This window comes from Gallus gallus, chromosome 1, assembly GCF_016699485.2.
Source record: "Gallus gallus isolate bGalGal1 chromosome 1, bGalGal1.mat.broiler.GRCg7b, whole genome shotgun sequence".
Classification (NCBI taxonomy): Eukaryota; Metazoa; Chordata; class Aves; order Galliformes; family Phasianidae; genus Gallus; species Gallus gallus.
In genome coordinates, this window is record NC_052532.1 from 163,447,183 (window position 1) to 163,464,678 (window position 17,496).

At 35.5% G+C, this 17,496-nt stretch overlaps 1 long non-coding RNA gene across 1 annotated transcript in view; it reads left to right on the forward strand.

Moving 5' to 3' along the window:
• LOC112531558 overlaps positions 1–16,239 on the forward strand; it is a 35,604-nt gene extending 19,365 nt beyond the window's left edge. Inside the window, exons 2-3 of the long non-coding RNA XR_003073398.3 lie at positions 10,861–11,201; positions 11,713–16,239. This is a non-coding gene — a long non-coding RNA (uncharacterized LOC112531558). The remainder of the gene's footprint in view (positions 1–10,860; positions 11,202–11,712) is intronic.
• The last annotated feature ends 1,257 nt before the right edge of the window (positions 16,240–17,496 follow it).

Consider the following 17,496-nt stretch of genomic DNA (forward strand, 5'->3'; position numbering starts at 1 on the left):
CAGGACCTTTTCAGAAGATCATTTGTGCAGGATGTTCTGGGTATTTCCAAGGGTGGAAGAAGAGAAATTTGAAGCAGTAAATAGTACAACAATGAACTGGGATCCCACAGGTTTTGAGCAGTCTGAAAGCCTTGTTAAAGACTTTGGGGATTATAGAAACAATGTCCCTACTGAGTGTGGAGGACTGTGCCATTTACTGACAGATTGTTTGAAATAAAAAGTAGAAGGGACCTATCTTTAAAATCATGTTTGCAAATTATTTATTTATTTTTCTGTCCTAGTCGCTTTCATTTTATTTTCTTTATAATAGAATTAAAAAAAAAAAAAAAAAAAGGTATTTTATTTGAAAGACTGGTAAAGACTGGCTGTTTTTGTATTTTCATTCTCCTCTAGGGAGCTTACTTGAGGAAAAAGGTCTAGACAGGTCTACCTCAAAGCTCTAACTGAAATCCCGCCACTACTCTTACGGATATTTCAGTAGAACTGAAATACTCTGAACGTGTTTCAGGCTTTGCTGTTGAGTACACTGAATAATGTCTATTTTATGAAATTTGAATCTAATGATCTAGACACCTACCAATTTAATGCTGTCAGAAGTTCGATGTTAATTTCCATGGCCTGTGGCAATAGCTTAGTTATAGTAGGGACATTACCAGTAGAAATGTTAGTCACCTCCTAAGTGATATCAGAGATTTGCAAATGTCACTGATATAAAACCCTTGGATGTAGATACCTAAAGTAATTGTAGCCTAAGGACCAGCTCCCCATGAATGCATATGTGTCAGCATAGGTTATTTGCTGATCCCAAGAACTGACTTCATTGTACTGTAGTAGGAGCCTAATAGAATATACAAATACTGGAGTACTAAGCAAAGTGATTCCTATGTCAGCCAGCTACAGATGACCAAAAAAAATAAAATAAAATAAAATAAAATAAAATAAAATAAAATAAAAGATATTTAAGTATCTTTTCCCTTTAAATTCAGAGATGCAATTAGCTACCTGAATGAGGCTGGACTTCAGTTAGGAGTCACGCTTTTCACACAATAGCCTGGTTAGTAGTTAGGACAATTGCCACACACAGAAGCTATAGTTTGGGAATTAAATCTATTTCTCCTATTTCATAAGGTGCTATGCTGAGTAGGAAAGAACCATGTTGGTATTCTGGTCCATATTCTTGCGATCGCCACAGTTTGTTTGTTTGTTTGTTTGTTTTACTCTAATTGTTGTTTAATGTAAACTAGGTAAAGAAGCTAGTGCTCAGTTCTGTGTTGCTATTTGAGTACTTCAAGCATTTTGCTGTATTGTTCTGCAGCTGTTGTCTGTGAATGCAGAGTTCCTGCTTGGCACCCACCTTTTGAACTCGTTCCAAGTTCTTCGGAAGCAAAAGTTTGATTTAAATGTATGATCAGTTGCTGTAGAATGAACAGCAGTTGATTTGAGGATCAATCACTTAAATACAAGAAAAGTTAACGTTTTCCTATATTTCATTACTGTTCAGAGGAATTAAAATCTGTGACAGTGACAAAAATGCACAGATCCATTTCAAATTTGACATAGGAAAAATCTTCTATCTATAAGGAGATAGCCAGCAGCTTATTAATCCACATTAAGAATGAACAAACAAAATAAAAATTTCCCTGCAGAAATAAAATAAGTTCTGGTTTGACAAAGGGGATGAAACTGTAAGACAGTAACATTAAATGTAGTGATTTTCTAGTGCATTTACCTCAGGCAATCATAGAACGATATTTAAACAAGATGGTAATTATATGAAAGGTGTCAAATAAAAAAGATTCAAAGTGTGAATTTATGTAAGACTCTGAAAAGAAAGATACATTAGTTCTCCTAACTTATATAAGTAGGTAATACAAATCCAAAGACAAGTCCTTTTCAGGAAGACAAAGTGGGTGCAACAGGTATACCTTTGGTAAAAATGGAGAGTTCTTAGATACATATTTACTTCTATGTCTTATTAACTGTAAAAGACAGTACACAGTAAGTGATTTTATCTTTAGGGAGATTTTTCACCCTATAATTTTCCCAGTCTTTGTAATTAGTGCAGGGATGGCTGGGGAACACATTTTAATCCCTTATACAGTCTAGATGGGTGAAGAAAGCTGATCCTGAGGGGTTTAGGCATAGAACCATAGAATGGCCTGGGTTGAAAAGGACCACAGTGATCATCCAGTTTCAACCCCTCTGCTATGTGCAGGGTTGCCAACCACTAGACCAGGCCGCCCAAAGCCACATCCAGCCTGGCCTTGAATGCCTCCAGAGATGGGGCATCCACAACCTCCTTGGGCAACCTGTTCCAGTGCATCACCACCCTCTGTGTGAAAAACTTCCCCCTAATATCTAACATAAACCTCTCCTGTCTCAGCTTAAGACCATTCCCCCTTGTCCTATCACTATCCACCCTCGTAAACAGCCGTTCCCCCACCTGTTTATATGCTCCCTTCAATATGCTCCCTTCAAGAAGGCCACAGTGAGGTCTCCCTGGAGCCTTCTCTTCTCCAAGCTAAACAGTCCCAGTTCCCTCAACATTTTCTCATACAGAGGTGCTCCAGCCCTCTGATCATCTTAGTGGTCCTCCTCTGGACCCGCTCTAAGAGCTTCATGTCCTTCCTGTACTGGAGACCCCAGGCCTGGACGCAGTACTCCAGATGGGGCTTCACAAGAGCTGAGTAGAGGGGGACAGTCACCTCCCTCTCCCTGCCAGCCACCCCCTTTTTACGCAGCCCAGAACACAGTTGGCCTTCTGGGCTGCAAGCGCAGACTGCTGACTCACGTGGAATATACTAGGTGCTTTCAGAAGGGGCTTAGACCTAAATGCCTTCACAATGGAATTAAAGGCACCTGGAAAACTGTAAAATAGATTTAGTTGAACAGGAGCCTCAGAAGCTACTGGGATTAGCCAATATTGGAGCAACACTTTGAGACTTTAAATTTGGGATTAAAGTAAATTACAGGGGTATATTAGGTTGCTATGAATAGCGTTAATTCTTTTGCCTCTCTAGGTACATCAACATTAGAACTGAACTTTGTATTAAGAGCATGGATTTGAAATAAATCTTCCAATTATCTCCCAAGAACTGTGTTATGGTTCACACTGTGGAGTAATCTAGGAACATGTAACTGGGATTTCTTGCAGATGACATTACATGGGGAAACATGCCACAGAAGCATGCTCCCCCTGCACTTCAGCTACTGATGGGCTAATTCAGTCCATCAGAGAAGACAGCAGCTTGTCTAAAACACCCCATTTTAAATATCACCTGAGACAGAAGGTATTTGGAGTGATTGTGGAGAAAAAGATGTTAACACTGGAAAGATTTAGAAGAGGTAGTTGAGACTAAACATTTTTGAATTCTTTTCCTTTTGATGAAGTATAGTTACACATGGCAATACTAGTGGCACTCCTCCAACAGATCTAGGAGAACTAGGAGGATAAGTACATGATGAGTAGATACCTGAAAACAAGTTACACAGACCTCATGCTGGAGTCACACAGGAGAACCCATGGAAGAAACTATCAGTATCCTCCTTTGCTTCTGCTTCTAGCCCAAGTCATTTTAAACTGTAATAGTAAACAAAGAAACAGGTGTATGTGGGTTACATATAGCAGACAGCTACCAATAATGAACATAAATAATGGTTAGGTCCTATATAACTGATTGCTTATCTCCTATATCTGGGACCATCCTGTATCTTAGACCAAAAAAAAAAAAAAAAAAAAAAGAAAACAACAACAATAATGAAAAACTCTTACATGCAATTATGAGTAAACAAAAGACACGGAGAATCAAAAATACTTTATGTGAGAATTAAGTATCAAATTAGAGTTCCAGTTTTCCATTTGTAAACAAAGACCTGGAGTCAAAAAGAGCTAGTGTGGGAATTCATATGTTAAGAATTGACATCTGCTACCTACCAAGCCTTGTCAGCCTTACTACATTTAGAATACAGTATAATTCAGAGTTCTGCAATAACACTTTTTTCCAACAGGTCTCCAATCTGTCTAACATCTAGCCAGTATCAAGAGGTTAGAAGCTGCATGAGATGAGTCATTTGCTGCTGAGATCTTGGAAGCAAGGCTAGTCATTAACACATACTGTTGACAGTCTAAACTGTTCCCATATCACAACCCAGAGTTACAGGAGATGGGAACTCTCACCTTTCCTTGCAGAAACTTCACAGCTCTCTGCATTCTTAGTGTTGCATTGCTTACACAATGGAATAAATTGTACTTGTTTGGCAGAACAAAGCCTTTAGGCCAGCACAAAGTTTCAGTGTCTCAGATAAACCACTGAAGTCATCTTGCCAGGAACATTTTCTTTTTTAGAGATGGGGGTTTTCTCTCTCATGAATAGGTCTTCCTGTTCCCTGAGTTTGGCCAACAAAGTTCACAAAGGGAATGTGATGCAAAGAGCTTTGTGGGGACAAGTAATGAAATTCAGTGTATTCCTACCCCAACATCTGTTAAACCTGGTAGAAGCTAGGCAGATTCATGACCAAAATGATTTTTTAGATTGAGTACCTGATGTTTCAGGCAAATGATAGACAATTGCTAGAAAACTTGGAAATAATTTTCACTAGTAATATTGAAAACACATGATGTACTGCTCCTATTCCTTTTCTAAAATCAATTGCCTTTTTTACATCTCTTTGTGTCTCTTTTCCTTTCATCTCTTTTCTTTATGTTTTTGTTTTTCCAGAATTAAAACTTCATGAGATAGTCCAGAGGAGGTCAGATTAAACTAGCATTAGAAATATTGCAGAGAGATATTTTCAATCCAAACAAGTAAACCATTTCCATATTTTTTTTTTATAACACATTATTTCTCAACCATTTATATAAAAATGCTATTGGAAGTTACTAACTACTCTATTCTGATAACCACATGTGACCTTAACTAAAAATTGCAATCCATTGCAAAATGCACATTCACATAATGAAAAGGCAGTTCAAGTAAGTTGTTAGATAACTAGGCTTTATTACTTAAGCTAAACTTAATAGATACATTTTCTAAAAAAAAAAAAAAAAAGCTCAAAAAGCATGATATTTTTTCTATGTTGCAGTTGTCCTCTGCTATCCAGCAGTGAAAACAATAATTGTTATCAGTTCTTCATGTTCTTAGGGTTGGCACTGATATTAGTTTGCATGAAGAATACAGCCGTGCAAAAGCACAGTAGCACTGTAGAGAAAGAGAGGCTGCCAAAGTCTCTGATGAGACTTGCCAAAAAAACAGTCACAGCAGGGTGTCTCTGCTAGCTCTCTATCAGTCTTCCTATAGGTCCTATTCTTAAGGATAATCACATACTGCTGAATAGAACTATTCACTGAGGCCAAGAGAGTGACTTAAATACAGTCTCAAAACTTTATAAACTGCAAAGGTGACAATACTCTCACTTATCAGGAGTCTCCTGACACTTGCTTAACTTGGGCTTAGTGCCACATTAGCACTACCACCCAGTATTGGAAACGAAGTTGGTCAGCTAGAATGAGGGATGGGCTGATGAGAATGTTTGCATCTGTCTATAAAGCCATGTTCTCAGTCTTTTAATGTGTGTAATATATATATATATATTCCCAGAAATCTGGAAATCTTCCTGGAAATTTCAGTCCTGCTCATCTTATCATCCTTCATTTTACATGAGACAAGGTTAATTGAGCTCAGGAATGAATATGGTATGATGAACTCATACATATGTCATTCAGCTGAGAGCAAGTAGCTACTTTCCATGCAAAAAATTCTTCCTCTGATGTTAAAGAATTCAGATTAAAAGAGTGAGATACTGATTCTGAGAGCCTACACACCTCAGGGAAATAGGCACCAAAGGGAATGAGTTTGAAAAGCAGTGATAAATTCTACTCCCTGTCTAAGCTAGCAGGTAAACCATTCATCCAGTAAGCAGATATTCACCTCTTGAGGCAATTGGTACTTCCTCCTGCCTCATACAGCACTGGCTCTGCAACCTCATGAATGAAGACCAGCATTTTGGTGACAAGAGTCACCGATCAGTTTTTGCCTTTTCTCTTGAAATTAAGTCGCAGTGTCCAGAAGAGTCAAGTGACTACGAAAAGAGTTCTCTGAATGTCATGTGATTGAGAGAGAAAAAATATTCTGGCTTTATCTCAGTACAGATTTTCATATTTCCTACTCAATGCTACAAAAGCTAGAAGATAGTCACTTACAAAAATTGTCTGCTTCACATCAGTACCACCTTAGCAGACCAGATCAACAAGAATTTTCCATGATTGTAACTAAGCCTGCGGCCAGTGTTTGCCCAGGCTTGTGAATAAGTCTCCAACTTTTGTGAAGAAGAATTCTATGTAGTAAGCAGACATGAAAAGGGCATTTTTACTATAGCAATATTTTCAGACTTTTCTGGCAAAGTAGATAGCTCATTGATTTAATATCCTCTGACTAAATATGTATTGCATCAGAATATGTCTGAGTAATGGGTATGTATCTTTAGTAACCAGCTCTGAGGAAGCATAGCTACTTTTAGCGATAGCAAACTTGAAGCCATAGAGGAAGGATGTATAGGGAGGCCTAAATTTTATAAATTTAGATTTTGTAAAGATTAGGCAGTGCTGAAAAGTGGTGACCTAGATAATGGTCTGTCCTGTAGGCAAGTTTGGGCTTCTAAATACCAAGTTACACTGACCTAAGTGATCTTTAAATTACCTTAGTTTCATTGTAGCCCTAAATCTTAAGTTGCACTGGCCCATGAGTTCTTTGATTCGTTTCTAGTTTGTGATGTTTGTAAAGTTTCTAGTTTCTAATGTTAGGCCTTCAAGAAAGACTTGATGTTCCTTTGAGTTTTTAACAGATTTTTTTTTTTTTTTCCAAAGAAAATGTTTCTGCATGAAGAACATCTGTGATGATTTATATATTTTTGTTGTAATCCCCAATTCATTAGAAGCCACATCTCCATTCAGAGGATTACTATGTAAATGTATGTGCATAAATCTAGGGAAGTTAAGTTTTAAAAGGGACAGACACTTTGGTTTTTAGAAGCATTTTTACTTGTAATGTTGTTTCCAGCTGTGATAAATAAAGGTCTGAATTGCAGTGGGAAATGTAGAAATCGAGACCCTGATCTTGTGCTGAATTCCAAGTGGGTAAGACGTTTGCCAACACAAGGTTCAATGCAGTATCAGGGCCCTAAAATCTGAACTTTGAAGGGCTGACTTTTTTATTCTGCAGTGTTCAAATGGACTGCTTAAAAAACCTATAAATGCTTCATCTAGACAGCAGGGCACCATTTCAGGAACTGATTGCCCATTATAGTACTGACAATAAAATAGGAAAATACCCCAAGGGAGAAGGAGCAGGGCTTCATGACTTTCCCATTGAACTCGATGTGAAACTTATAATTTCCTGCTCCCACTTTGCAGGATGCAGCAGTTTCCAGTGGCTGTTGCATTATGCTCCTAAGCCTCTCTCAAAGAAATATGAAATAAGGGGGCTCTTTAAAGTGGAAAACCAGACAAAATCATTGCAGAAATCAGAGTTCCACTACAATAAAAATTTCCTTCATAGATACAATATATATATTTATTTCTTTCATATTGACTTCTCCCTTTCCAGAATTAATTCGCTAGAAATAATATTCATTTGATTCACATTTTCTGTGCTAAATTGTAAAAACATGCTTACCATACATAGAAGTGAACTTATCTGTTTAAGAGATTTTCTAAGATTTTGTTTCATTCAAAGATCAGTCAAAGTGATCTCTGAAACAATAGTCATGGAGAACACATTAGACTGTTGTATAGATTCACACATTCTCCTTCCCTGCATCAGAGCCAAGAAACCAATACACATCCTCCTCCTCCCCACACTGAATCTCCTCTGTGAAACTTACAGCCGTCTGCGGTTGCAGAGAGCACCTGTCTGGATAATGTGAAGGGATAAGGGAGTATGTTAAACAAGGGCAGAGGGAATTGGGGAGGGATGCAGGAGACACTGAGCTAATTGAAGCAAAGCATTTTATTAATCTGGAGTGCTGTCTCCAGGCATGCCTGAAATCTAAATAATGATACTGAACTTCAAAGGCCTTATTCTCCATTCCTTGTGCACTCAGTACTCCTATTTAAGTCAATGGAACTTACAAGTATATAAAAACAGAATTGTACTTTAAGCTGTAACAATCAATTAAAAATAAAATCTTATACTGTTTACTAGAAAAGAATAACCCTTTATCTGGTCAATTCTTTCTGCCTATTGGCATTACGAGTAGCTTGAGTGTCAAGGTGTGTGATTTTGACCCTTTGGAGAGCCATATAAAAGCCTAGATTTCCTTTGATATTTCATTGTTTTCTGAATGATTTGCTCTGCTGCTGTGTTCTGCTGCTGTTGGACGCTGTGTGTACATGGCACATCAAGTATTTATGTAGAATCTGGCTACACAGTTTTGTAGCTTCTCAGGTGTGCTCAGGGATTTGGCTTCTGCTTTTTAAAATTCTTCTGTTGTTTCAGTACCATTACATATTGAATTACGTTAATTTCATCGTGTGGAAATTAATTATTGGATGGTCTCATAATGTTTTCAAGCTGTAAGGTACTCTAAAAGTTATCATTAACATGCACTATTGTTAATTCACGTTCGTTTTTTCAAAATGTGAAGAAACAGCTACGCTCTTTCTTATACGTACAAAGAGGTACAGGTCCCAGATCTCCATCTGCCTCTTCCAAGTGTGCTCTTAAGGATGTCATTTGCTGAGACAGGGGACATAGTGCGAAATGTTGCTGTGCAAAAAGCCCAGTTATTGTTACTTTAGAACCCAAGATCTCTGACATTTCTTATTTCTGCCTTCCTCCAGTAGCAGCACCAAAATGGATATCCTAATACTCAGCTCTCTCTAAACCGTGGAGATGTTCTTAACCACTTTCACATACAATTTCATGATAGGTAGGATGTAATCACTGAATATGCTATAGGAGACACTAAATATGATGTGTCTTTTTCAATTGTACTTAAACATTAAAATTTACTCTGACTTTTCTAGTTAGATTTGAATCTTAAAATTTTCCTGGCAGATTGTTTTTTAAACCTTTTCTCTTATTAAAAAAGAGGTTAGCATGCTAGGGTTGGCTTAAAACATTAATAATAATTGGCTAGCTGATATTTTTTTTTTTTAATGAGGACAGTATTTCATGGAGATAAGGGAGTTCATCCAAATCAATAGAAATTGTAAGAAAATGTAAGCTTTAATTAAATTGATTAGATTCTATGATCACAGCATCCAGTGGAAGAAAGTCTCAAGCTTTATCTGCTTTGTTTTACTAATCCAAATTAAAACATAGGTGCTTGCTATGTGCTATGGAGAATACACAGGGCAAGAGTAGATGAGGCCTGAAGGAGGCACAGCTCATGGAGAGCCCCACAGGAGAAGACTTGGGCTGGAGCTGTGGCACATGAGAAGGATTCCACTCTGGAGTGTGGGAAGAGTGTGAGAGGATGGAGTGGCAGAGGTGAAATGCTATGAACTGACCAAGAGCCTCACTTCCCATCCCCCTGCACTGTGTGGGAGGATGAGGTAGAGGAGTTAGGAGTGAATCTAAGCATGTGAAGAAGAGTATGAAAAAAGTGTTTTTAGTTTTTGTTGTTGTTGTTGTTGTTTCTCACTATCCTATTTTTAGTCGGCAATAAGTGAAATTAATTTTCCGCAGGTTGACTTTCTTTTGCCTGTGATGGTAATTAATTTGTGAATGATCTCTCTGTACTTTTCTCAACCTATGAGGTTTTATTTTTTTATTTTTTTACTTTTTTTTTTTGTATTATTTTCACACTTTCTCCTGCCCAAGAGATGTAAGGGAGAACGGCTTGGTGAGTGCCTGGCAGCTCGCCGAAGTTAATACACCACAATGCAGCTTAACATTTCTGTCTCAGGTATCCATATGGGGATTTGTATTGTGAAATTTTCTGGAGAAGTTTTCATGACTGCTAATCAAGCCTTAATTTTCTTTTTTATTTAAAGAAAATCTTTTCTTTAAATATTGTCATAGAAGTTAAAAGCTAAATAGGCTTTCTTTCCAAATGTTGTTTCTTCAGTGTTCTGTAAATAGCCTGTTATACAATTATGCATGCCATTGCACTCGAGGGGCTTAACTCTTACTAGTTTCAGTCCTCTGCTGGCTCCTTCACATAAGAGAGCAGAGAATCACATCTCCAGACTTCTTATTTCAATGGACTTTCTGTATGCCATTTCAAAGGCTGAAAAGAAAAATAACTAACTAACCAACTAACTAAATAAATAAATAATCAATTTGCTCTCTGTTTTTAGATATAAAAGAGCAACTATTATTTCACCAGTCTCACTCTCTTTAATATGAAGCACACTGGAAAGGTATAGGAAATTACTTCTTTACCAAATGCTCCTCTATAAAATTTTTCTCACGGGAGACAGGAGAATTACAAAGAAGCTACTAATGCTGTGGTTCTGAAATATTTCTGTAATATTACCGAATATTATAGCAGTATTTGTTAGCTTGAAAAGGAATGTGCAAGAGAGAAACCACACGTTCCCCATACTGGGTGTATTATTTTACTTGTGGAATCCACACTGATACTGCTGATGCTTTTAAGGGACAACCTGACCACCATTTCAAAATAATAATGAATATAAAATGATTTGCATTCACATAGAAAGGATTGATGTTCTTCCATTACAAAATGACCCACCATCTTTTATAACTCTTAGGATTAAATACAAAATGAATTACACAAGTAAATAATCCCATGAAGCTAATGAGTGCTTTCAATGGATGAATTTAGACACATGCTTAAGTTTCTGCTCCAACTGAAGCTTATTAAATAAAAAAGGCACCTTTCCTTTTTCTAAAGGTAATTTCAGCACCACTAATGGACACTTATTTTTCATCAACTGGAGGAAAGATGGGAAGGCGGAAGGAAACAAATGATCATTACGGGTTAACCAACACAGAAGACAGAAGGAGTATCAGCAGGGATGACATGGAACTAATGCCACACAGAGAAGCAACCAGTGTGCCCAAAACATCTTGGCAAAACTGATGTATTCCCAGGCTGTGGGGAGATTACAGTACAAGTTCCTATGAGAATATATTGCAGACTGTGTGCTAGGAAAGCACCTCCATTGGGGAAAATTTGCCTGTGGAACGAGAAATACATAAGCAGAAACTGGGAACTGAAGAAATGTTGTTAAGGTCAGCAGTGGGATTTTTTTGAGAGTGTTTGTTTTTTTCTGGTGTGACAGTGGACCACCAAAACAACCTGTGGGGCTGCTGAGGTACAGTTTTGAAGGTGGTGTGAGATTTATTGCCAGGCTGGCAAATCCTCGTGACATCTTTCAGGGCCAATGGGAATTCAAAGTGTACTTGGTGCTTTTATTCTGCTGAAAGACACACTGCAGAAAATAATAATCAGCATATAACACTGTTTCATTCCATTTAAATTTCTCTGCCTTTGCTAATGTTTGCTTAATGTGTACTAGCGCAGTACATGCATTGTAGAGTAACCATTACTTCAATTATGAGACATAATAGGAAGTCACTAAAAGATTTTTTAATGGTATTTTATGTTAGTATTTAGATATATTAAGAAATAATGCTTTTTCAGTTACTTTTGGCACAACAGACTAAATTGCAATAAGAAAATAACTGATTAAAGCAGGCTGATGGTCTTCTGATTTTACCATGCAAAATTCTTCTTTCACAGATTGCCAGTCAGAAACAATGTTCAACATGGAGAGAGCAGGAAGAAGCTTATACAGAAAAAGAGAGGCAAGTTTTAAATGTTTTCAATTATTTGCCTCAGTCCATATTCACAATTCATTACACTCCTGCAAAGCTGCTTTTCAGGTTCTTTAGGTAGCTGGAGAAATTTATGCTCTGGCTCTTGAACTGTATTAACACTGACACTGGGCTATACCTGGTTGAAATAGTGGCTGTGATCCAGAAGCAAAAAGTTTTCCATACAGAATGCTTGTAGAGTCTTAGGCAAGAGGAGAGAAAACAACAGTATACATCAATACCAGCCTGGGTAAGTTGACGCTTATATGGGATTCTCCAGTTATTGTCCAATTAGTGCTGAATATGCGATAGACACACGGCATCTAGAACTGTCCATACACATAGCTGAACATCCTATGCACTTGGGTACAGAACTATACTCTGGTCCAAAACTTATAGTTCTCTACATTGTATAGAAAAGTCAAGAATAAGTGCATTAAAGAATCCAAATTAGAAAAATGTTGCTGTATCTATTTTCCTGTGCTCTAGTTTCTGAATTTGTAAAATATTTAATAGTCAGTGTTTTTATGTCATGTCCTTATTTACTGTATCTGAGTTACAGTTCTTGAGATTAAGGGTACTATAGAAAACATTTATTTATGCAGGTTCCCAAATCAGGCCCTGAGACACATAGACTGCATTTTTTTCTTTTTTTCTTTTTTTTCTTTTCTTTTTTTTTTTTTTTTCTCCAGAGAGTGTTAAAACAGTACGTAACAAAAAGGAAAGTTGAAATTTTGGAGCATCCTTGAACCATTCTTCTGTCTTACATAGCCTTTGGAGCAAAACACGTTTCCTCAGATTTGTTAGGTTTCTTTCCTGTAGAACCTATATGCCATTACAGATGGAGTAACAGGTTCTTTAATCTCTTCATAACAAATACGCTGCTCTTTTTAGAAAGTTAAAATTGTAATAGTTTGATCTTTTTAGAGGCAGACTGAAATTACTAGGCTAACAAATATTTCAGTAGCAAATATCTAAGTTTAAATTACTGAGATTTTTACATCTGGAAGTTACAAGATCAATCATGATAGTTGAACATGAGAATTTTTGTGATATGTTTCAAATTCTACTGCACTATCAAACACTATCACTGAACAGAAACAACTCATACAATATAAAGTACTGATTGAAAAATAGTGTTTCAATTATTTTTGTTATACAAAATGTAAATAATCGCTTTTACATTATTAAGTTTTCAACTTCCTTAAATGTCTTTCACAGTTACTGTTAGAGCTGTGAGAAGTCATTCTAATTGATACAAACATTCATCCTATTTTACGTAAGAGATTCTTAATTTAAATCAGCTTTTAATTATAATTAGTGTTGAACTAATACAAGTTACTAAAAATCTGAGGTTCAGTGTCTTTTTTTTTGTTGAAGTTTGTAACATCATTGGTAAATATTCAATTGTTTTTTCTTGTGCTATTTACTATTTTTTTTCTTTTTTTCCTTACCAATCTCAATCTTATTGATGATTATCTGTAGTTTTAAAAATATCAACAGAAGATTGTGTCGCCATTGACCATGCATATAATCTCTGTTCACAGGAATTTATTCCCAGATGATTTTGTGAGGGAATCCATATGACTGTATAGATGATTCCATATGATTGTTTGCCATACATTGCTGTTAAATGTTGAACTACAAAATCCAGTCAGTTGTCTGAATGATTAGCATTTTTTTTTCTATAATGATGAAACATGCACCACTACATCATTTGAATTAACTTATTGTTTTCCTAGCCTTTGTACTGTATCAGCTCTTAGCATTTACTCTTTTTTTCTGCTCTCACTCTTGCACTTGATTTGTCTTAGTCTTGTCATTGCTTATCAAAAAAAATTTTGCACAAGCATTTTTAATAATGGCAGTGTTTGTGTCTGCATTTAAATGTCTATTTATTGTGTCTGCCATCATTGCAGCTGGAAGATAATCTCCATTAAACATCCCATTTAATATTTTTCAAACTTTCTGATACACGGTGGAGTGTATTTATTCATGAATAATGCTTACTAAATGAACATATCAGTATAAGTCATGCTGGGTACCAAATCCTGCATATTAACTTACACAATCAAGCTTATATTGCAAATGAAGTAACTTTCCAAAAACACTTGGCATTACTGGCAAGTCACCACATACTCTAGATGTTCTCATATGAATTTTTCCATAAAACATTAAGTTGAAACTGACCTTGAAAATGACTGTATACTGAGAGATCAATTACTGTGAATTTTATATTTCTTGGTAATTATGTGTTGCATGGTATAGGTTTTCTCTGCTGCCATACAAATACAGAGTATGCACTTTCAAATTATAGTCCTCATAAATAACCCAGTGTCTGAATTTACTGTAGTGAAAAAACTAGTCATCTGAGCTATGTATGATAAAGAAAATAGTAAACAAGGATGATTATTTTCATTTACCTTTACATCTGTATTAGCAGACACCTATAACAGAGCTATTGGTGTAGACTTCTTTCATTGTTAGTAGAGAAAAACCGAAGTCTATAGCTGACCACATCAATTCCATTGTCTACTGCCTATTGATCTCCACTGAATATAAAGAAATATTGAAAGTATCGAGTTAATATACAGATGTCTTATAGAACTCCAGAGTTAGGTGAGATGTCTCCTGACCACTTACTTAAGTGCTGTTGGTATAAATATATTATGTTTCTAAATTTTTTATTGCTATATATATGTTTTAGCTATTGCAATGCATTTGTCCTGTGCAAATTGTTTATCTGTTATACTGTGTACTTTATAAGGCTACATGGCAGAACCTTCATATGTTTCCACCACACTGATCATTTTTTTTACCTCAGTGATATTAGTTCTTAAAATATATTCAACTTTTCATAGTTTACATTATTTTAGCTAGAACACAAGCTATAAAATTAATATTATTTTCAAAATAAAATATTCTTGGCAATTCTGTGAATACTAAAGAATATTAATTTCATGTACATGTAAATACAACTTCCTGAAATCCAGATGCAATGATGATGCAAGCAAATAGATATTTAAGAAATGTGTATTAATATAGAATGAGTAGGAATATTTCAGATATAATTTCTTTCCAATAAAAATTTCATTATTATGAGGTGTTTATTAATTATCATCTACAAAAAAGAAAATTCACCTTGAAAGCATCAAAACAAAATGAAAAACACAATTTTTCTGAGGTTGTCTGGCACATCAATAGTGTATTTAGTTTTTCAGCTGCTTGCTGTTATCACTTCCTTTTTAAGACTTTTTTTTTCTTTTTTTAGAATCACTTATTTTTGTTGTTTTGTAGATTCTTTTTCCTTGTTTCCAAACTTCTCAAAGTTTCACTGAGGTGTGCAATCAGAGTGAACAAAAAGATTCACTCAGTTCTGGCTCAGCTGGGACAGTATCTGCAGCTGGCATCAAAAATGTTGAGTAAAACTTGAAAAAAGATGTTACTTTGTAAATAATGAGTAAGCTCTCCAGTGGAACTAAAATCTTTAAAACAAGGTGGAAATTTTTACCAACCCTGTTCAATTGCAATGGACTTTTCAGTAACTTTATATTTGTGCCAATATCTCAAGCCATTAATCTTGACAACTGCTGATATTTAAAAGAAAAGCCTTCAATTGGAAATTAATATCAAATTGTGTTAAAGATGAAAGTGGCAATATCTGCACAAAATTAACAGAATTCTAACTAAAAAATGTTTTCTCAAAAACACTTTAAAAAAATCAAAACCAAAACAAGCAAACAACAACAACAACAAAAGACTTCCAGATTTCCCTGTAGGAAAAAAAAAATAGATATATGTGTGACATCTTTGAATTTTACGGAGTATTTAATTAGAGAAACCTTTATGTTACCAAGGAATATTTTTGTTTGTTTTGTTTTGTTTTTTATATATTTGCAGAAGAAAATAAAGATATGATTTCATAAGCACGTATTTCAATGTTGTTTGCTAGCTATTAATGAAATACAATCAGGTAATCTGGTAAATGAGTGCTCAAAGCAGATGAAATTAAACATCAAAAACACATACTGATGAGGGAGAAGGATTTTTACCTTTCCATGTTGTAGTGCTTTATATCACCAAGCTACCTTGTCTTCCCGTCCAGAGTAAGGTAAAGAACCAGGTAAACACGTCAATAGAAAGCAGAAATTTCAATTATACTTATAAAAAAATCAGCGTTTTCTATTATTTTGGTCTCAATAAATCTGTTTTCTTGTTACAATTTCAAAATGACTGATCAGAGAAAAATTTAGCAAAAGTATTAGGCCATATCTAATCTCAAGTTAATTTAACGATCAACAATGCAGTAATTTTATGGTAGATTTATGTTGGTACCAAAGGCAATATGGCCTCCAAATGTATGATTGTATATATGAATCTATATTTACACGTACTTCAAAATTGTGATGAAAGTATTGTGACTTGTTTAATTAAAAGTTTATTTCTATTTTGATTTTGTGCTTTGTTTTATGATTAGTTTCTTCCTATTTTCATGTCTGCCCAATCTTTAATTTTCAAAATGTCAAAACCATAGCAAATCTTGCATGAGCATAGAAATAACACATGGTGAATGCATATTTTTGTTGCATAGTAAACATATTTTTATTAACAATGCTCTTCTAATTCAGAAAAGTTATATTTTAAAAGCACAACATTTCTTATGACCAAAAGGGAGAAAAAAGGTATGGTATAGATGTGAAGAAAGCAGAGGGGAGAGAAGTGGAAGAGATGGGGAGGGAAGGAAGAGAGGACATCCTCCACAGTTCCATGAGCTTTGCAAAGACAGTCATAGAAACCTGTTTTTTTCCTGAAATGTCTGATTATGCTTATCTATTAAATTATTACCTATATATATATATTTAAATGTACATTGCATACTGTTCGAGAATGGAACAATGGAACTACATTTATTCCAGTTGTAACTCCACTTAAGACACAACATAAAGTCTGAATAAATTCAGTTTTAGAAAATTGTCACTGAACACAGGCACAGAAAACATGAAATTCTCTCATATTGACAGAGAAAAACATGCTTATATTTCTTATTTTTACCCTGGAGAGGTTCTTCACTTTTCAAGACCTTACCCTTACACTATCATTTACACATCACATTTTACTGAGAGTGTAAGTATTATCACCCTGTAAGGTTACTTGCATTTGCATGCCCATGTTGTATTGTCAAGTGACATTTAGCAGCATTTACTTTTTTGGCTGCCATTTCCTCATCTTGCATAATACATTTTTCTTACATTAGAAGCTGAGGCACAGGAAAATTTTAAAGTTTGAGAGCACCTGTGGGATGACAGCATGATAGACATCTGTGAAATAAATGCAGACTTATGGTGAACAGGTTCAGCTGCAACCCCATAAAATGGCATTTTATATTATGGCAGGCTTAAATGGTAGACTGTTGAACAATCACAGAAAAACATTACACCATATAAAAATGCAGTATAAGGGGGGAAAAACGACAACAGTGTGCAGAAATTCAGCTGATCCTGCTAGCCATATGGTATGTCACTCACAGTAATAACATGTACATTCCCTCAGTAAGTGCCCCTAAATATCAAGGAGTGAATAAGGCAGTTCACAGATTGTAAAAGGAATTTGTAATCAGATACGCTGATAACTTTATACTTTCAGGAACCATTTTATCCTTGCATTAACAGAATATCCTTGAAAAATGTTGTGATTCTGTGATTTCAAGGGC